Source organism: Heterodontus francisci, unplaced genomic scaffold, assembly GCF_036365525.1.
Source record: "Heterodontus francisci isolate sHetFra1 unplaced genomic scaffold, sHetFra1.hap1 HAP1_SCAFFOLD_735, whole genome shotgun sequence".
NCBI classification, from domain to species: Eukaryota; Metazoa; Chordata; class Chondrichthyes; order Heterodontiformes; family Heterodontidae; genus Heterodontus; species Heterodontus francisci.
Genome location: NW_027140978.1, coordinates 140521 through 162595, shown reverse-complemented (window position 1 = coordinate 162595; position 22075 = coordinate 140521).

The window sequence follows — 22075 nt, the reverse complement described above, 5'->3', positions numbered from 1 at the left end:
CTGCTTTTTGGAGCATATATTAACGATTGGAACGTAAATGTAGGGGCATGATCAAGATGTGTGTAGATGGCACACAAATTTGCCATGTGGTAGATAGCGAGGAGGATAGCTGTATGCTGCAGGAAGATATTGATGGCAGAAAAGTGTCAAATGGAATTCAACCGGTTAAGTATGAAATGTGTAATTGAGGAGGTCAAACAAGGCAAAGGGATAGACAATTAATAGGAAAATGCTGAGAAGCGTAGAGGATGTGAGGGACCTTGGAGTCAATGTCCACTGATGTCCTGAAGGTAGCAGGTCAGGTCGATAGGTGGTTAAGAAGGCATATGGAATCCTTTCCTTTATTAGCTGAGGTATAGAATACAAGAGCAGGGAGGTTATGCTGGAACTGTATAAATCATTGGTTAGGTCACAACCTGAGTACTGTGTGCAGTTCTGGTCACCTGATTACACAAAGGATGGAATTGCACTAGAGAGGGTACAGAGGAGATTTACAAGGATGTTTGCCAGGACTGGAAAAATGCAGCTACGAAGCAAGATTAGATAGACTGGGATTGTTCTACTTGGAACAGAGAAGGCTGAAGGCAGATCTGATTGAAATGGACATATTTTTGAGGGGCTTGGATAGAGTGGAAGTGAAGAGTCTATTCACCTTAGCAGAGAGATCAGTGACTAGGGGGCAGTGACTTAAAGTGCTCGGTAGAAGGATTAACTGGGAGTTGAGGAGAAACCTGTCCACCCAAAAATACAAAATTGGCTCAGTGGCAGGAAACAAAGGGTCATTGTTATAATAAAAGCAAAATACTGCGGAAGCTGGAAATCTGAAGTAAGAACAATAAATGCTGGAAATACTCAGCAGGTCTGGCAACATCTGTAGAGGGAGAAGCAGAGTTAAGTTTTCAGATCAGCGATGTAGGGTCACGGACCTGTCACGTTAACTCTGCTACTCTCTCCACAGATGCTGCCAGACCTGCTGAGTATTTCCAGCATTTCTTGTTTTTATTAAAGGGTAGTTGTTGACAGGCATTTTACTGACCGGAGGACTGTTTACAGTGGCGTTCCACAGGGTTCAGTACTGCATCCCCTGTTTATAGTGAGGGTCTAGAACTTACTGCCTGAAAGGATAGTTTAAGCAGAATCCCTCCACTCAGTGAAAAGGAAACTGGATGTTCACCTCAACTGTCATTATCTGCAGGGCTGTGGATCAAATGCTGGAAGGTGGGATTAGAGTTGCTGGATCATTTTTCGGCCGCTGCAGACACAATGGGCCAAGTGGCCTCTTTCAGTATCTTAAACTTTCTATGATTATATTACGTGAAACACTCACAGTTACGTCCTCAACGAACTTGATGAAGATTATCAGGAATGATATTTCATTAACCTTTCCGTGCTGCTTGTCATGTATTAAAAGTTGTATTACAAGCAAGATATATTTTTGTGCTGGGTTATGACCTCTAGAAGTTTCCAACAACCAGCATTAGACTGATGCTTACAGGGTTTACCCAACCTCTCCTTTTTAAACAGGGTGTAACATTGGCAATCCTCCAGACCTCTGGCATCACTCCCATATCCAAGGAGGACTGAAAGATTTTTTCCAGTGCCTCTGTCATTTCCACCATTTCTTCCCTCAGTAACTCTCATAATTCCCATCCAGACTGGCTAAATGTTCTACTTTATTGTACTACAAAAAGTGTTGGATTGAAAGGGGTTAACTGAACCAGTTTGTTCAGTGACTGTAATTAATGCCGGTCTCCATGGACCCTAATGGTGTCACTGGAGGGTTTCCCTCTTCTATTAATACAGGACTCCTTTCAATGTGTTTTCTGAAAGTGTCAGTGGGAGCATCCGCTCCGGCACTCAAAGGGATCCGTGGCTGCAGAGAGATGGTGAAGAGAGATCAGAATCTGAACAATAGATTGGAATGTTACAACAATGGGTCCGAATAGGAGAACAATAGATTGGAATGTTACAACAATGGGTCAGAATCGGAGAACAATAGATTGGAATGTTACAACAATGGGTCCGAATAGGAGAACAATAGATTGGAATGTTACAGCAATGGGTCAGAATCTGAGAACAATAGATTGGAATGTTACAACAATGGGTCAGAATCTGAGAACAATAGATTGGAATGTTACAACAATGGGTCAGAATCTGAGAACAATAGATTGGAATGTTACAACAAGTGACAGGAGTTTATCCTATTGGTTTGACTATCTTACTGCGGATTATTATTGGATAACATTAGAATTGCGGATCGCTTATGCTCTGAAGATGATTCAATTTATTTACTATCCCATCCTCGCTACTATTGGTGTCCCTGGTAAGTCTCTGTATCCAACTATTAGATTCACAAACCATGTTTCACTGATTTAGTGTTCTTGTCATTTAAATCGTGAGAAGACTGAAACCATTGTCTTCAGTTTCTGTCACAAGCACCATTCCCTGTCCATGATCTGCATCCCCCTCGCTGGCCATTGTCTCAGGCTGAACCAGGAAGTTTACAACCTCTGGTATCTATTTAATGCTGAGCTGAGTTCATCCCCATATTCGCTCCATCCCCAGCCCAGCCAATTGTTATGGCCAGGTGAGGAGGGGTCAGAGTGGGTCTTCTTTATTTGACTGCAACAGTGTTTGTCCTTTATAAACAGTGCAATAGTAACGTCTCATTGAGTGTTTTACATTTTACCTTTGGTGTGATGGTGAAGGAACTGATTGGACAGGTTCTCTTGAGTTTAAACATGAAAGAGGTGAGTTTATTATACTTAACAATATAAACCCGAACTAAATAAAATCATTAAAAAAAACACAACACACAGTTACGTACACACTCACACGAGAATCACACACACACACACAAATAGATTACAGAGTGAGAAGTAAATTTGTGGTTGGATTTGAGTCCAGAATAAATTTAAAAAAAAAACTCATTCTGTGATGTTGGGCGATTCCGTGGTCTTCCAGCTGAAGTTATATTCTTGACGTCTTTTGCTTGTCGAAGTGAGGTTTGTGGCTGGTCCACATTGCTCAGGGTTTTCTTTCAGGCAGACTTGTAGGTGGCTTTCTTCCCCTGGTTACTCTGTCTGTAGCAATCCGTAGGCATGAGGGGCCCACAGTCGCATGTGATTTTCAAACTTGTGATGTTAGGAGGAGAGAGAGACGGAGAGAGAGAGGTGGGGGGAGTGGGGGGGTGGGGGGGGGGTGGTGGTCACAGCCCTTCTGCTTCTGCACAGTTTGAATCACTGGCTTGTCTGTTTTTGTCCAGGGGAAACTCCCAGCTTTCACAGAGTTGGGCAGAAGGTCTCATGACTGCCTCAGTGCATTCTCTGGACCCTTCTAATGTGATTCAAAGTTAGAAACCTCTATCTCCCCAGGGTTCAGGATGCCAGTATATATACTTGGAGGAGTTTGCACTTTGAAATTCAATGTGTCAGAGTAGCCTTGTATGCCGTGTTAATGAATGTAATCTTAGGTCATTCAATCACTGGAGCAAGCCAATGATATAGGTCCAGGCTCATCAGACATGTGTCTCCTGTCGTAGGCCTTGGAATGTGAAAAGGTGTTCCAGATGCCAATTGCGGTGGCCATCTTGGCTGCCAGCTTTTTCAAGGTTAACGGTAGGATGTTTTCTATCAAAAATTTAGTGTAAGTTTCCAATCGATTAATTAAAATTCCTCATTTGGCATATTGTGCTATCGTGACACCGGCATAGCACATGGAAAGAAATGTGATAATAGGAACATTTCATTGCAGAATTGTGGGAAGAAAACGGAAGAAATACACATGCATTCTCAATAATCACTTCTCAAATTCACACATTAATCTTAGAATTACTGCAGCTGACATTGTCTGTTACAGCTGTACTGATTTAAATATTTTTGGCATTTTGTCTGGGATGGTCATGTGTCGGTTTCGACCTTGGACAATGCATCACCAATTGCTTGTTTTCCTTTTCTCTCCTCTAATGAAGTTTTAACTACTCAGGTACTATGCACCTTGATAATCTTTCTCCCAAAACCGACAGTGTGTAATAAATTGTTTTTTTTGCCCCTGTGAGATGTCCGAGATTTCCTCTGGGCCTTTGTTCTAGCTGAGTTCGGCTTTGAAATTGTTGGGTTATATTTGTTTGGGTTTGGGATCTGATCATTGGGTTCTTCAGTGGGTAGATCCACACTGACCTTACTTTTAGCTTTCTGGTGAGGTACACAAGTGCTGTTTAGTTGAGGGTATTTTCCCTTCACTTTTTACTTAACTATGGGAAGGAACTTTCTTTTATCTACCCTATGTCTTTTGCGACATTACTGCACGCAGGTGTCTGTCCAGCTATCACTGCACTCTCCAGCTGCACTTCGACTAGGTGAGGCATCTCCCTCACCATTGACATGCCTTTTTGGGACCTTTCCTTGTCCTTGCACGTTTCTGTAAATGCTGTGAGCAGCCTTTTTAGGTTGCCTCTTTGACCTGCATTTAATGAGGAGAGTGTGTGGTCCAATTTATCTAACATTTCAGGGTTGTCAAATCGTAGAGTGGGGGGGTTCCAGTTGGGAATTCTCCTGGCCATCCTCTAACCTGTCCTCACTGTCCTTTTCAATCCTCCCTTCCTGACTGTCTGACAGATCTGTACTTGTCTGTCCCCTCCACAGCATTTACTTTAATTCCTTTGGTCTGGGATGTCAATTAAATAATTTATCTGACTATTCCTTTCGCCACTTGATATGGACCACTGAACTGGACTTTAAGGGGTTCGCCGTGCATTGGGAGTATTAACAATACATGGTTTCTGGGATGACATGTTCCAGCCTTGGCATTTCTGTCTGCTTACCTTTTCATAGCTGCCTGTGAGATCTTTTGCTGTTACTGAGCCATTGCACAGCCTGGCGTGAAACGCTCCCAGAGCACGGAAATGTTGTCTAACATGGAAGACTCATCCCTGTGTCCCAAAAACGTCTTCTTGATTAATTTAAGAGGACCACTCATCTCGTGTCCATAAACTAATTCAAAGAGACTAAAGCCAGTGGAATCTTTAGATAAGTCTCGGTAACCAGCAGGAGAAATCCCATCCCTTTGTCCCAGTCATGGGATTGCTCATTGCAGTATGGACTGATCATTGTCTTTAGGGTCTGGTGGTACTGCTCCAAAGCCCATTGTGACTGTGGATAGTAGGCTGAGGACTTTATTTATTTACTTATTTTATTTATTTAGAGATGCAGCACTGAAATAGGCCCTTCAGCCCACCGAGTCTGTGCCAACCATCAGCCACTCATTTATACTAATCCTACATTAATCCCATATTCCTACCACATCCCCACCATCCCTCAACTCCCCTACCACCAACCTATACTAGGGCCCTATCAACCTGCAAGTCTTTGGCTGTGGGAGGAAACCGGAGCACCTGGTGAAAACTCACGCGGTCACAGGGAGAACTCGCAAACTTCGCACAGGCAGTACACAGAATCAAACCCGGGTCGCTGGAGCTGTGAGGCTGCGGTGCTCCAGATTACGCATGACCTTTTCAAAAATACTGGACATGAAATGTGTGCCCTGATCCGACTGGATCTCAGCAGGAAGCCAATATAGTGTAAAGAATTGAGATAGCCCCTTCACCACTTCTTTGGCAGAGATAGTTCTTCGGGCGAATGGCCTCTGGGAATCGGGTCACCACATCCATAATGGTGAGAAGATACTGGTCGTCCCGTTATATTTTCAGCAGGGGTCCCACACAATCTTCCGGCATTCTGATGAAGGGTTCCCACAACCTGGCACGTGAGACCAATTTTACAGAACTCCACCACATCTTTGTGGAATTGTGGCCAGTCAAAATGCTGTCTTCTGCGGTCTTCGATTTTTAATATACTGACATGTCCATCCATTAGAAGTTCGTGGGCCATTGTTAATATTTCTTTAAGGGACTTCAGCGGCACCACTATCTGGAGAACCACTGTCCACTCTTCATCCGCTGTTCTGTGAGGAGGTCTCCACTTCCTCATTAGCTCCTCATTCTTTAAATAGTAACAGTCTGCAACTCCCTCTGCTTCAGTTTTGATTTGGAAAGTCTGTGCTATTTTTTAACACTGGGTCGGGATGTGGAGCCTCAAAAAAGGAAGAACTGTTTCACACATCCTTTGGGTCCTCTAACTTCCCAACGAAGGTTTCAGACAACCAGACAATAGGGTCATCCGTCTGCAGTGTCAGTTCAGGGGATTGTTTGGCCATGGACCGAGTCAGCACACAATCAGGGATTTCTGCTGTAACTACCCTGTCTGCCGGACCTCTTTTGGTCTCTCTAGAACTACTGGGGAAGCTGCCACCTTTTCCCCTGTCAGATCATTACCCAGGAGCAGTTCGACCCATCAATCAGTAAACTAGGGACAATCCGCATGGTAAAGAGTCATGAAACTGGGTCAAACTCCAAGTACACCGGATATAAGGGTATGGACATATACTGTCTTCCGACACCATTCACTAACGCTCTAGCATTCACTGCACTTTCTTTGTCCCAGCAGAAGGGATTGGCAGGCCCCTGCATCCATGAGTATGACTATTGGTTTAATTCCCTCACTCAAGGGGTGTGGTTTCACCTTTCCTTCGGATACAAATTCCTGGTAGCTCTCAAGGATTTTGTTTATTTCCCCCCCCCCCCCCCGCCCCCTCTCTGTGGTAGGTCTGACTGGGTCTGGGTCTGACTTACTGGGTCTGACTGCCGCAGTTGGAGGCACAGCCTGATCTGTTGTGATTTCCATCAGGGCCCTTTTTCCTGCTATGATCTGGTGGACCCTGATTAATCCTCCAGGTTTTCCCCGTCACTTGCATCATTCAGCTCGATGGCGACCTACCTTATTACACTGGAAACACACAGGTCTTTGGCCGTTTCTCCTGCTCTCAGTACCATCCTATTTGACCTGAGGATGGGCCCCCGTGTGTCCAGCTTTTCCTCCTTGCCCTTGGCTGTTCGGGTTTCTATAACCCCCCCAGACCTTTTATTCTCGGGTCTTTGTGGTGACCAGGGAAGTGTTTCCCATTGGGGCTACGGCCTTGTGTGCAAGGGAAAATTCATCACCAGAATTGCAACTTGTCTAGCTCTTTGAACCCTTTGTTCCTCTTTGTGGGTTTTAATGGGAGGGGGAGCGAGTTTGTGAACTCCTTGTGATGGATCACCACTCTGAGGTTTCGATATGTGGGCTTTAATTTGAGTGTTTCTATCCACTGGTCAAAAGTAACCACAAAAACTGACTTTAAATATTCTTTAGCTACCTAAAAATGAAACATTTGGCGAAGACAAATGTGGGTCCAATACAGGCAGTGTCAGGGGAATGTACAATGGTGAATAGAGAAATGGCAGTGAAACTAAATGATTACTTTGTGTCTGCCCTCATTGAGGAAGATACAAGGACATTTCCAGAATTAGAGATCCAAGGGATTAGGGAGATTGAGGAAGTGAAGGAAATTAATATTAGTAAGAATGTTGTATTGGAGAAATTAATGGGGCTGAAGTTTGATGAGGCGCCAGGATCTGATATTCTGCATCCCAGGGTGTGGGAAGAGATAGCTATGGAGATGGTGGCTGCATTGGTGATCATCTTCAAAAATTCTATAGATTCTGGAGCGGTTCCTGCAGATTGGAAGGTAGCAAATGTCACCCCACTATTTAAGAAGGGAGGGAGAGAGAAAACAGGGAATTATAGACCTGCTCTCATACATCAGTCGTTGGGAAAATGCTGGGATTTTATTCTAAAGGATGTGATAAATGGACAGTTGGATAATAATCTGTTTGGGCATCGCAAACATGGATTTATGAATGAGAAATCATTTTTGGCGAACCTGTTGGAGTTTTATTGGGGATGTTACTAACAGAATTGATAAAGGGGAGTCGGTGGACGTGTTCTCCTTGGATTTTCAGATGGTTTTTGATAACGTACCCCACAGGAGGTTGGTTAGCAACATTAAAGCACATGGGATAGGAGGTAATATACTGGCATGGATTAAAGATTGGTTAACAGGCAGAAAACAGAGAGTAGGAAGAAACGGGTCGTTCTCACTTTGGCAGCTGTGACTATTTGGGGACCGCAAGGATCAGTACTTGGGCCCCAGCTCTGAACAATATATGTCAATGATTTGGATGTGGGGACCAAATGTAGTATTTCCAAGTTCGCAGATGACACAAAACTAGGTGGGAATGCATGTTGTGAGGTAGATGCAATGCGTCTTCAAGGGGATTTGGACAGACATAGTGACTGAGTAAGAACATGGCAAATGGAATGTAATATGGGCAAATATGAGTTATCCACATTGGTAAGAGGAACAGATGTGCAGAGTATTTCTTAAATTGTGAAAAATTAGGAAGTGTAGATGTACAAACGGACCCGGGTGTCAGTAAATCACTGAAAAAGATGCAGGTGCAGCAAGCAATTAGGAAGGCGAATAGTCTGTTCGCCATTATCAAGGGATGATTTGAGTACAGGAGTACTGACGTCTTGCAGCATGTGTATAGAACCTTGCTTAGACCACACCTGGAATATTATGTGCATTTTGGGTCACTTTACTTTAGGAAGGATATTATTGCCATAGAGGCAGTGCAATGAAGGTTCACCAGACTTGTTCCCGGGATGGCGGGACTGTTCTATGAAGAGAGATTGGGGAAACTGGGCCGGTATTCTAGAGAGTTTCAAAGAATGTGTCGGGATCTCATTGAAACGTATGAAATAATTAAAGGGATAGACAGCGTAGACGCATGTACGAAAATTCCCCTGGTTGCGGAGTCTGGAACTAATGGATACAATTTCGAAATAAGGGGGAAGCCATTTAGGACAGAGACGAGGAGTAAACTTTGACTCAGAAGTTTCTGAATCTTTGGAATTCTGCATCCCAGGCGGATGTGGAATCTCAGTCGTTGAGTATATTTAAAGTATAGATTGACAGATTTCTAACTGCAGATGACAAAAATGGGATATGGAGATTATTTGTGGAAAAGGCATTGAAGTGGATGATCAGCCATGGTCATATTGAATGGTGGAGCAGCCTCGATGGGCTGAATGGCCTACTCCTGCTCCAATGTCCATATGTTCGGAAGCTGCTTAACACTTTCAAACTCGAGGTCAGTTTAGTCAGGCTGCTTTCTGAGGGTTTGGAATGTTTGACGGTACACTTCCAGTACTATTTCATGTACACCCAGGATAGCAATTTTAGTCATCTCATAATCTGATGAACTTTCATCTGGCAACAGTGAATAAATCTCATGGGATTTTCCTGTTACTTTGTTTTGTAAAAACAGTGTCCAGCTCTCTGACGTCCATTTCAGTTGCATTACAAGCTTTTCACAATTGACGAAAAATTCTGCCACATCCTCCTCATTGAACTTTGTCATGAACTGGGAGAACATTAAGAGCTCAGTACATGGTCCTGAGCTAGGGGCAGCTCCCACACTAGCTGTGCCTTCAGTGGGTGTATGGGTCTTCCTCTAGTTGTTTGAGCTGCCTTAACTCCCTTTCCTCCTTCTCATTCTGGAACACTCTGACTTTTTCCCTTTCGTGACACTCACTCTGTTCTTTCTCGCTCTCTCTGGAATTCTAATTCCAGTCTATTCTGTTCTAGTTCTACCTTAGCTAACATTGCTTTATCTGTTAGTGATTCTAACCCTGTTTGAGTCTTCAGCTTCAAGTGAAATATGGTTGGCCAAAAGTCTTAGGATTTCGGGTTTCCTACCTTTTGGACGGATAGTAATCCCTAACTGTCCAGCTACATTACTTAACTTTTCAACAGACAGGCGTTTTGACCTGTACCAAGTTACTTCACTCTGTATGCAACTCCTTTCTTGGGAATGTAACTCCTTTAGTAAGAAAGGGAGGGAAACAGAAAACAGGAAACTACAGGCAAGTTAGCATCACATCTGTCTGAGGTAAAATGTTAGAAGCTATTATTAAAGACAGTGTAGCCGGCACTTAGAAAAATTCAACGTAATCAGGCAGAATCAAAATGGTTTGATGAAAAGGAAATCATGTTTAATCAATTTGTTGGAGTTCTTCGAAGAGGTACCATGTGCTGTGGAGAAAGGGGAACCGGTGGATGTACTGTACATAGATTTCCAGGAGGCAATTGATAAGGTGCCACATCAAAGGTTTTGTGAAAATAAAAGCTCATGTTGAAGGGGGTAACATGTTGGCATGGATAGAAGATTGGTTAGCTAACAGAAAACAGGCAGTAGGCATAAACGGGTCATTTTCTGGTTGGCAAGATGTAACGAGTGGTGTGCCACAGGGATCAGTGCTGAGACCTCAACCTTTTACAATTTATATAAATGACTTGGATGAAGAGACCGAAGGCATGGTTGCTAAATTTGCTGATGACACAAAGATGAGTAAGAACGTAACATGGCAAGGGGACATAAGTAGGCTGTAAATGAATGTAGATAGGTTAAGTGTGTGCGTGAAGACCTGGGAAATGGAGTATAATATGGGAAAATGGGAAATTGTCCATTTTGGCAGGAATTATAAAAAAAGAAGCATATTATCTAATGGTGAGAGATTGCAGAACTCTGAGATGTAGAGGGATTTGGGTGTCCGTGTGCATGAATCACAAAAGGTTAGTATGCATGTTCAGAAAGTAATTAGGAAAGCTAATAGAATGTTATCGTTTATCGTAAGGGTAGTTGAATACAAAAGTAGGGATGCTATGCTTCAGCTATGGAGGGCATTGGTGAGACCACATCTGGAGTACTGTGCACATTACTGGTCTCCTTATTTAAGGAAGGATGTAAATGCATTGGAAGCAATTCAGAAAAGGTTTACCAGACTAACACCTGGAATGAGTGGGCTGTCTTATGAGGGTATATTGGACAGGCTCGGCTTATATCCACTGGAATTTAGAAGGGTAAGTGGCGACTTGATTTGAACATCTAAGATCTTGAGCAGTCTTGACAGGGTGCATGTGGAAAGATGTGTGTATCTTGGTGTATCTAGAATTAGGGGTCACTATTTAAAAATGAGGGGTCGCCCATTTAAAACAGAGATGAGGAGAATTTTTTTTCTCTGAGGGTTGTGAGCCTTGGGAATTCTCTTCCTCAAAAGGCAGTGGAAGAGACTCTTTAAGTGCGTGTAAGGCAGAGATAGATAGATTCTTGACAAGCAAGGGGGTGAAAGATTATCGAGGGTAGGTGGTAATGTGGAGTTGATGTTTCAATCAGATTGGTCATGATCTTACTGAATGTCAGAGCAGCCTTGAGGGGCCGAGTGGCCTCCATCTGCTCCTAATTCATATGTTCATATGTTCGTATGCTCTGTCTTCGAACATGGGCATTTCAGTGTTCCAGCAGTGAAAGCCACAATAAAACCTTCATTGACATTTTAAGTTTTTCTCAGGATCAATTGTTTTCCCTACTTCCAATTTCTCATTTGTTGTTGGTTTACGATCACTCGAACCTCCAGATTTCTGTGACAGCCAGGTGAGGAGGGGTCCCAGGCTCCCCTCTTGTCTTATATCTTATTTCACCACAACAGAGTTTATTCCTTTTTAGCAGTGGACGTGCTGACCACCTCAGTGAGTGTTTTACCTTTTATCTTTGATGTGATCGTGAAAGAGCCAATAGGAGAGGTTTTCCTGAGCTTAAACAAGAGGTGAGTTTATTATACTTAACAATCTAAGCTGTATCTAAATAAAATAATAAGAATATACGCTACACATTCACGCACACACTCACTCGAGAATCACACACAGATAAATTAGAGTGAGAAATAAATTTGTGATGGATTAGTGTCCAGAATGAATAAATTTTAAAGAAAAACGTCTGTGAAGTTGGATAAATCTCTGGTCTGCATTTTCCCACCTTTAGTTATGTCATCTGCAAGAGTTGAAATTATGTTTTTTTTTACGTATACGTTTGTGTCATTTATATATCTATCTATATGCCAGGAACAGCACTGGTTCTAATACCAAAACCTGCGAAACAGCACTGCATACTCCCCCTCCCCCAGTCTGAACAATGTCTGTTCACCACTTCTCTCTGCTTTCTGTCCCTGAGTCAGTATCATATCTACACTGTCACTGTCACATTAGTCCATATGTTCCATTTTTCATAACAAGTCTATGTAATGGCATTTAATCACCGGCCTTTTGAAAGTCTGTACACATAACACAAAACATGTTGTCCTCATCAACAGTCACAGTTATGTCATCAACGAACTTGATTAAGATTATCAGACATGATTTTCCATTAACCTATCCGTGCTGTTTGTCATTTATAATCCCATATTTTCACAAGAAAGATATATTTTTGAGCTGGGTTCTGGCCTCTTGTAATTTCCAACCACCGACATTAGACTGACTGACAGGATTTATCTAATCTCTCCTTTTGTAACAGGGAGTAACATTTACAGCCCTCCAGTCCTCTGTCGTGACTCCCATATCCAAGGAGGATTGGAAGACTCTGACCAGTGCCTCTGCTATTTCCACCATTCCTTCCCTCAGCAACCGTCTCCATTGTTTTATCAAAGAACTGCATAAAGTTCAGTTTTCCTAATCTGTCTATTGAATGACACTTTATCAAACGCATTTTGAAAGTCTATAAATATAACTTAAATCACACCACCCTCATCAACCCTCTCCATTGTTTTATCAAAGAACTCCATCAAGCTTAACTCACCACCACCTCTCTCCTCTCCTCCACTGTTGTTAAATTATCAAACTGCTTATCTGATATCCAGTACAGGATGAGCATAAATATCCTCCAATTAAATATTGGGAAGATTGAAGCCATTGTTTTCACTGCCTACTCCAACTCTGTTCCCTTGCTATTGATTCCATCCCTCTCCCTGCTAACCGTCTGAGATTCAGACAGTCTGTTTACAACCTTGGTGTCATATTCGGGACAACATTAATAGGCACATGGACAAATGTGGGTTAATTAAGGAAAATCAGCATGGATTTGTTAAGGGAAAATGGTGTTTAACAAACTTACTGGCGTTTTTTGAAGAGGTAAAAAGGAAGCCTGATGAGGGCAATGCTGTGATGTGGTGTAAATGGAATTCCAAAAAGCATTTGATAAAGTGTCACACAACAGACTTGTGAGCAAAGGTACAGCTAATCAAATAAAAAGGACAGTAACAACATGAAACTAAACTGGTTGAGTGACAGGAAACAGAGATTAGTGATTAATGGATGCTTTTCGGGCTGGAGAAAAGTTTGTAGTGGAATCAAAACAAAATACTGCAGATGCTGGAAATCTGAAATAGAATCAGAAAGTGCTGGAAATACTCAGCAGTGTCTGTGGAGAGAGAAACAGAGTTAATGTTGCAGGCTTGTGAGCTTCCATCAGAACTGGCTTAGGTTAGAAATGTAATAGGTTTTAAGCAAGTGAAGCGGGAGTGGAGGGTGTAAACACAAGAACAGAAATGTAGTCATGAGAGCGGGGGTGGGGGATGGAGTGTGTTGAAATGACAAGCGAGCGGAAGCTCGGGGTCATGCTTTTGGACTGAGCGGAGGTGTTCCACAAAGCGGTCACCCAATCTGCGTTTGACGTGCTGTGGTGTTCCAGTGAACATCAATGCCAGCTCGAGGAACAGCACCTCATTGTCCATTCTACAGACTTCTGGAGTAAACATTGAGTTCAATAATTTCAGAGAATGACTGGTCCATTTTTATTATTATTTTGTTTCATCAGTTTTTTTTTACCATGTGCCAGACTTAAACTGGGATTTTTATGTTGGTGCTTTTAGCTCGGGCTGTTCATTATTCTGTCATTTAACACCTGCTCTGCACTAATGCTTTGTCTTTCACCACACCATGAGCACACTTTCTTTGCCTTTGCCCCATGACCTCCTGGTCAGTTAATCTCTCTGATCCTCTGTTCTATCAACACCCCTTTTGCTCCATTTTGCCCCATCCCTGCTTTATCTGCTTCAAACTTGATATTTCTAACCTTTTCCAGTTCTGATGAAAGATCACAGACCTGAAACATTAACTCTGTTTCTCTCTCTCAACTCAGATGGTGCCAGACCTGTTGAGTATTTCCAGCACGTTAAGTTTTTTTATTTAAGATTTGTGGTGGAGTTCCCCGGGGATCAGTGTTAGGACCCTTTTTCTTCCTGACATATATTAATGACCTGGACCTTGGTGTACAGGGCACAATTTCAAAGGTTGTAGATGATGCAAAACTTGGAAACATTGTGAACTGTTAGGAGGATACCATAAAACTCAAAAAGGACATAGACAAATTGGTGGAATGGACAGACAGGTGGCAGGTGAAGTTCAATGTGGAGAAATGTGAAGTGATTCATTTCGTAGGAAGGACATGGAGGGAAAATATAGAATAAAGGTTACAATTCTAAAAGGGGTTCTGGAGCAGAGGGACCTGGGTGTATATGTGCATCGGTCATTGCAGGTGGCAGGACAGGTTGAGAGAGCTTTTCATAAAGCCTACAGTATCCTGTAGCATGGAATACAAGAGCAAGGGGGTGGTTTTGAACTTGTATAAGACACTAGTTCGGCCTCGGCTGCAGTGTTGCGTATAGTTCTGGGCACATTAGATAACGTGAAGACATTGGAGGGTGTGAAAAAACATTCACAAGAATAGTTCCAGGGATGAAGAATACCAGTTATGAAGATAGACTGGAGAAGTTGGAACATTTTCCTTGGAGAAGAGAAGGCTGAGAGGAGAGTTGATAAACGTCTGCAAAATTATGAGGTGTCTGGACACAGTTGATAGGGAAAAACTGTTCCCACACCTGAAAGGATCGAAAACGAGAGGACAAAGAATTAAAGTAATTGGTAAAAGCAGCAGAAGTGACATGAGGAAAACATTTTCATACAGCGAGTGTTAAGGTCTGGAATGCACTGCCTGAGAGTGTGGTGGAGGCAGATTCAATCGAGGCATTCAGGAGGAAATTGGATAGTTATCTGAAAAGGAAGATTGTACAGAGTTACAGGGAGAAGGCAAGGGAGTGACACTAGATGAATTGCTCTTTTGGAGAGCCAGTGCAGACACGATGGACAGAATGGCCACCTTCTGTGCTGTAACAATTTTGTGACTCTGTGGCATTCGACCACAAAATGAGCTTCCAACCTTATATTCGTGCCATCACTATGACGACGTATTTCCACCTCAATAACATCGCCCAACTTCACCCCTGTCTCAACTCATCTGCTGGTGAAGCTCTCCTTCATGCTTTCATTACCTGTGGACTAGACAATTCAAACTCATTCTCCCACATTCTACTATCTGTAAACTCGAGGTCATCTAAAACTCTGCTGCCTGTGTGTTAACTCACAACAAGTCCCATTCCCCGATCACTGACCTACATCAGCTCACAGTCAAACAATGTCTTGATATTAAAATTCTCAACACGTTTTCAAATCCCTCCATTGCCTCATCCCTCACTATCTCTGTAATCTCCTCCTGCCCGACAACCCTCTGATATATCTCTGCTCCTCTAATTCTGGCCTCTTGTGCATTCCTGATTTTAATTACTCCACCATCGCTGGCCGCACCTTCAGTTGCCTCGGTCCAGAGCTCGGGAATATCCTCCCTACACAGCTCTACCTCTCCACCTCACTTTTATCCTTTCAGACACTCCTTTAAAAGTTGCCTCTTTGACCAAGCTTTTGGTCTCCTAACCTAATATCTGCATTTGTGGTTCAGTGTTATACTTTGTTTCATAATGCTGCTGTGAAGTACCTTGGGATAAGTTCTTGTTGAAGTTTTCCAGACATGATTTGTCATTAGCATATCCGTGCTGCTTGAAATTTATTATGATGTGCTTTTCCAACCAACGAATATTTCTGTTCTGGGTTGTGAAATTTCCCCACCACTGACGTCAGATGGACTGGACACTACAGGGTCTACTCCATCTCTCCATTTGTAATCAGGGTGTAACATTTACAACCCTCCTGTCCTCTGTCACCATTCCCATATCCAAGGAGAATTGAAAGATTCTGTCATGTGCCTCTACCAGTTCCACCATTCCTTCCTTCAGCAATCCTTATACATCCCATCCCTACTGGATAAATGTTCTATTTTATTCTGGTACAAAAGGTGTTGGATTGAAAGGGGTTAACTGAAACTGTTTGTTTAGTGACTGTAATTAATGTCAGTCTCCATGGACTCTAATTGTGTCACTGGAGGGTTTCCCTCTTCTATTAATAAGGGACTGCTTTCAATGTGTTATTCCATAGTGTTAGCGGGAGCATCAGCCCCAGCACTAACAGGGATGAATAGCTCCTGAGAGAGGGAGAGGATAGATCAGAATCTGAGAACAATAGATTGAAATGTTACAACAATGGATCAGAATCTGAGAACAATTGACTGGAATGTTACAACAATGGTACAGAATCTCAGAAAAATAGACTGGAATGTTACAGCAATGGGCAGGAGTTTCATCTGGGAGTTTGACTCTCTTTCTGCAAATTATGGTCGGTTCTCATTAGACTATCGGATCTTTCTCGCATTGAAGTTTATGCAACACTTTTACTATCCTATCCTTGCTATTATCGGTGTCCCTGGTAAGTCTCTCCATCTAGCTATGAATGTTATAAACTAAGTTTAGCAACATTAATGTTCTTGTCATTTACTCTGCCCTCCTTGCTGCATTTGTTATCCCTGGCAAAACTCTATCTCCGGCTATGAGATCTATAAACCATTGCTACTTGTATTAGAGTTCATGTAAGTTACTCTACCATCTTTTCTGTTGTTGCTGCCCCTGCTAAGTCCCTATTTCCCGCTAAGTGTTTCACTGTTTCACTGAAATAATGTTCTTTCAATTTAAATTTTGGGAAGAGTGGAGCTCGTGCCATCAGTCTCCATAGGAAATTCTGTCCATATCCATGAACACGTACCCCTAACTGGCTAATATCTGAGGTTCAAACAGACAGTTTGCATCCTCTGCGTTCTATGTAACCCTGAGCTGAGTTCTGACCCCTTAATCTCTCCAGGACCAACCTTGCCGACTACCAGCTCTGTAATATCACCCGTCTGCCTCAGCTCATCTGATACATAAATCCTCATCTGTGCCCTTGTTAACACAGATAGAAACACATAGAAACACACATAGAAAATAGGAGCAGGAATAAGCCATTCGGCCCTTCGAGCCTGCCCAGCCATTCATTACGATCATGGCTGATCATCCAACTCAATGACTTGTTCCCACTTTCCCCCCATATCCTTTGATCCCTTTCATCCTAAGAGCTATATCTAACTGCTTCTTGAAAACATGCAATATTTTGTCCTCAACTGCTTCCTGTGGTAGCGAATTCCACAGGCTCATCACTCTCTGAGTGTAGGAATTTCGCATCTCAGTCCTGAAAGGTTTACTTCATATCCTTAGACTATGACCCCTGGTTCTGGACTCCCCCACCATCGGGGACATCCTTCCTGTATCTGCTTTGTCAAGTCCAGTTAGAATTTTATAGGTTCCTATGAAATCCCCGCATCATTCTTCTGAACTCCAGCGAACATAATCCAAACCGACTCAATCTCTACTCATACGTCAGTCCCGCCATCCAGGGAATCAATCTGGTAAGCCTACAGCAAGAACATCCTTCCTTAGATAAGGAGACCAAAGCAGCACACAATATTCCACGTGTGGCCTCACCAAAGCCCTGTATAATTGCATCCCTGCACCTGTACTCGAATCCTCTCGCTGTGAAGGCCAACGTACCATTTGCCTTCTTTACTGTCCTTTGCACCTGCATGCTTACCTTCAGTGACTGGTGTACAAGTACACCCAGCTCTCCTTGCATATTCCCCTCTCTCAGTTTATAGCCATTCAGATAATAATCTGCCTTCCTGTTTTTGCTACCAAAGTGGATAACCTCACATTTATCCACATTGTACTGCATCTGCCATGCATTAGCCCACTCACTCAAATTGTCCAAATCGCCCTGAAGCCTCTCTTCATCCTCCTCACAACTTACCATCCCACTCAGTTTTGTGTCTTCTGCAAATTTGGAGATATTACATTTATTTCCCTCATCGAAATCAGTAATATATATTGTGAATAACTGGGGTCCTAGCACCGATCCCTGTGGTACCCAACTCGTCACTGCCTGCCATTCGGGAAAAAAAGACCCATTAATTCCTCCTCTCGGGTTTCCTGTCTGCCAACCAATTTTCTATCTATCACAATACACTAGCACCAATCTCATGCGCTTTAATTTTACAGGCTAATCTGTTATGTGGGACTTTGACGAAAGCCTTCTGAAAGTCCAAATAAACCACATCCACTGTCTCCCCCTCATCAACTCTACGGGTTACATCCTCGAAGAATTCTTGTAGATTTGCCAAGCATGATTTCCGTTTCGTAAATCCATGCTGACCCTGTCCGATTCTACCACTTTTCTACAAGTGCTCTGCTATAAAATCGTTGATAATGGACTCTAGAACTTTCCCCACTACCGACGTCAGGTTGACTGGTCTATAATTCCCTGCTTTCTCTCAACCTCCCTGGGGTTACGTTAGCTACCCTCCAATCTGCAGGAAATGTTCCAGAATCTATAGAATCTTGGAAGATGACCACCAATACATCCATTATTTCTGGGACCGCTTCCTTCAGTACTCTGGGATGTAGATTATCAGGCCCTGGGGAATTTATCGGCCTTCAATACCATCAATTCCTCCAACACCATTTCTCTACTAATACAGATTTCCTTAAGTTACTCTCTCTCTCACTAAACCCCGTGTTCCCCAACATTTCTGATATGATATTTGTATTCTCCTTTGTGTAGACAGAACCAAAGTATGCATTTAGTTGGTCAGCCATTTCTTTGTTCCCCATAATTAATTCCCCTGTTTCTGACGGTAAGGGACCTACATTTGTCTTGACCAATCTTTAAATCTGTTAAATCCACTCTTGACTATTCCAATTATATCCTGGTCACCCTCCCAGTTATAAACCTCGATAAAGCACAGCCCATCTAGAACCTGCTGCCTGTAAACTAATTCACATCAAATCCTGATCACCCATCACCCCAAATCCTGATCACACATCACCCCAAATCCTGATCACCCATCACCCCTGTGCTCACTGATCTACTTTGGCTCCGGGACCGGCAGCACCTTAAATTTAATATTTTCATTCATGTGTTTGAACCTCACCCTCAATTAGTCTCATTGCCCTGTCCATTCCCATATTCCTGCCTTCAAGTCTTTTCTTCAATTCCCATTTAAAAGAAGGCTTCTTTCCCTCTTTTCTGTCTATGGCAGCTATTCTCAGCTCTGCAGTGTCACTGGGCCCAATGCCATGGACGTTTGGATCCATGAAATGGTATGAGCTGAGCTGCCGGTCACTTCCAGTGCTCCAGGCTGGACAGGGCTCTTGTCCCTGTTCACCAAGTATGTGCTGGTAGTGTGCAGAGGGATCTGATCTGACACCAATCAGCCATTCCAGCAGCTTTGCTATACGTCTTTGAAACGAAGTGATGTGGGCGGGGGGGGGGGCGGTACATTGAGCAGTGTGAGAGGTTGGTGGCGTTGAGTGTATGAGATGCCATGTGGAGACGAATTCACTGACATTGACCAACAGTGTGAGCTCATTAAACTTCTTCTTGCTCTGCTGCCAGGTCCTCGGGGCCAGACCTCTTGCATTGACCTCCCTGGCCACCTGCTCCCATTCCCTTCGAAAGACGTTCCTTAAGGGTCTCCGCTCCACCCCACAGAAACAGGGCCTCTCTCCTACGGTCACCCTCCATGACTAAGGCCTCCAGCACCACAGCTGTGAACAGCAGAGCCCTCTTTCTGTCCTTGTATTCCATTTACCTCGTCTCCAACTGCAGCATTCACAGTCAGCAGCAGCTTCCTGTGATTCAGTACAGCTTCCCTTTAAGAGGGACAGACTAGCTTTAAGAGCTGAATCCTGGCTGAAGCACGTGCCAGACTCATACACAGTTAGGTCCCTGTTAAGCTTGCAGATAGACAGCAGTGCGGGTCACCCTGGGCAGCACGTAGAATTCATGAAAATGAGGAGACAGCAGGAAGCTTGTGTGTCACCTGCCTCAACAGGAACGGGCACGGGCAGATCACGAATCACAACCCCTACCCCTGAAAACTGGTACAAACTTCTCTTCCACTCTGTCTCTATTTTCCTTCCCCTCTTTCACCCTTTCTCCCTCTCTCTTTGTGTCTCTTGTTCATATAATCAGAGATTGATGCAGCACAGAAGAAGGCTATTCGGTCCGTTGTGTCAGTGCTGTCTCTTTGAAAGAGATATCTAATTAGTTCTACTCCCTCCTCTTTCCCCAGACTCCGATTGTTTTTTTTCCTTGTCAAGTTTTTGTTAAATTCCCTTTTGAAAGATATCATTGAATCTGATTCCACCATGATTTCAGGCAGTCAAATCCAGATCACAACCATAGAACGACAGGCCCAAATATCCATGGAAAGGTTACGGCACAGAATAAGGTTATTCAGCCCATCGTGTCTCTGCTGGCTGAAAAAACTAGTCACCCAATCTAATCCCATCTTCCATCCGCTGGTCCATGGCCTTGCCAGTTGCAGCACCTCAGGTGTAGGTCCAGGTAAATTTTAAAATAATTGATGGCTTCTGGCTCCATCACCGTTCCTGGCATTGAGTTTCAGACACCCACCACCCTCTGGGTGAAAAGGTTTTTCCTCATGTCCCCTCTGATCCGTCTACCAATCACTTTAAAACTGTGCCCCCTGGTAATTGACCTCTCTGCTAGGGGAAACAGGTCCTTCCTGACTACTCTACCTGGGCGCCTCATAATTTTGTACACCTTAATCAAGTCACCCCTCAGTCTCCTTTGTTCTAAAGAAAACAATCTTAGCAGAACAGTACACAATACTCCAGCTGTGGCCTAACCAGTGTTTTATACAATTCCAGCATTACATCCCTACTTTTGTATTCTATATATCGGCCAGTAGAGGAAAGCATTCCATATGCCTTCTTCACCTCTCTGTCTACCTGTCCTGCCACCTTCCAGGACCTGTGGACATAAACTCCAAAATCTCTAACATCTTCTGCACCTTTCAATATCCTCCTGTCTGTTGTGTATTCCCTCGCTTTATTTGCCCTTCCCTAATGCATTACCTCACAGTTCCCCAGATTGACTTTCATTTGCCATTTTTCCATCCACTCAACCAAACCATTTAAACCATTGATATCATTTTGGAGTCTACAGCTATCCTCTTCACTATCAACTACATGACCAATTTTTGTGTCATCAGCAAATTTTCCAATCATACCTCCCGGATTTAAGTCCAAATCATTAATATACATCACAAATTGCAAGGGACCCAACACTGAGACCTGTGGAACGCCACTAGAGACCGCTTTCCATTCGCAAAAAACATCTGTCGACCATTACCTTTTGTTTCCTGACATTGATCCAATTTTGGATCCAACTTGACACATTCCCCTGTATCTCATAAGCTTTTACTTTTCTGAAGAGTCTGCCACGTGGGACCTTACTAAAATCCATGTAGACCACATCCATTGCACTACCTTTATCAATCCTTCTTGCTACTTCCTCACAAAACTTAATTATGTGAGTAAGGCAAGACCTTCCATTAACAAATCCATGATGACTATCCCAGATTAATCTTTGCCTTTCTAAGTGACAGTTTATCGTAGCTCTGAGAATTGATTCTAATAATTTGCCCACCGATATCCGACTAAAGGCCTGCTCGGGTCTGGAAATAAAACCCGACCGAACCCGACAGAACAACATCGGACCCGAGTCCGAGCCGGCCCGAGCCTGACCCGACCATATTGCACTCACTGTACTTAGCACTTTTGGATGGAATGGAAGGAAGCTGCATCATGAGCGCGGTGACATCATAGAGGTACTCACATGCTCACTGCGCAGACTCAGAGTCTGTGGAGTCAAGATGCACGTTTCCCTCCTTGACGTCCCAGACTCCCAGCTCAGGCAGGCTTTTCAAATGTTGATGCTTACTTACTCAACTTCCCTTTTCCTCACAGCCGATCCAAATGTAGTACTGTGTGTGTCCGACCCAACCCGAGTCCGAAAGCCGGATCCGGAAGAGCGATCCGATCCATCCCGAACCCGACATATGTCGTCGGGTCTTGTCCGGTTTGGGTCGGGTAGCAGGCCTTGAGCTCAGACTGAAACGCCT